This window comes from Myotis davidii, unplaced genomic scaffold (genome assembly GCF_000327345.1).
Source record: "Myotis davidii unplaced genomic scaffold, ASM32734v1 scaffold3578, whole genome shotgun sequence".
Classification (NCBI taxonomy): Eukaryota; Metazoa; Chordata; class Mammalia; order Chiroptera; family Vespertilionidae; genus Myotis; species Myotis davidii.
This window is the reverse complement of record NW_006289094.1, coordinates 425,398-426,229: the sequence shown is the minus strand read 5'-3', so window position 1 is coordinate 426,229 and position 832 is coordinate 425,398.

The window sequence follows — 832 nt, the reverse complement described above, 5'->3', positions numbered from 1 at the left end:
GTGCGGGATTGCTCTGCGCCGAGGCCTCCCGGCCACGCTCTAGGCGGGGTCTCCCAGCCTCCACCGTCCCGGGATCCCTCCGGAGAGCTTGGGCCATCGGGCCAGCTGAGGTCTAGGACGCCCGCTGTTCTCACCAGGGCGCCCCCTCGTCAAACATCAGAAGTCGGAGACACCTAAGCAGGGCCTTGGCCTCAGGCCCTTTCCATCCCCACCTGTGTCCCTGCGCCCACACCTCCTCCGGGTCTCCTGTTGGTTAACCTGTGCTGCCCTGAAACCCTTGCCCCCCTGGCTTCCTCATCTGCCTTGTTTTCTCCAAAGTTCCCACGGCAGGAGGACGCCCCGGGTTCCCCCTGATCCTCACAGTGGGTGCCCTCCGCCAGCTCACAGCCCACCAGGCCGGGGTGGGGTCCTTCCTGTGCCTGGAACAGCTCCTGGCATGTCGGAGGCGCTGGGTAGTACTTGTTGAGTGCACCCACATGCCTGGTGGGGCCGGGGCGGCCGAGGGTTGGCACTGGCCTGCCTGGGCACGTCGCTGTGCGCGGCGCCGTGGCAGGACCTGTTCTCGTAGGGAGGGGGCACTGTAACCTCAGCCCTAGGCACCTCCCGTTCAGGCTTTCTGCCTACAACACCAAGTCCTTCGAGGACATCCACCAGTACCGGTGAGCCGCCCACCCTCCGAGGCCTCCCCGTGTCAGGGCGCCTGGATGCAACCGCGCCTGCAGCCTGCCGCCGCTCACCCCTTCCTCCTTGTAGAGAGCAGATCAAGCGGGTGAAGGACTCGGACGACGTGCCCATGGTGCTGGTCGGGAACAAGTGTGACCTGGCCGCGCGG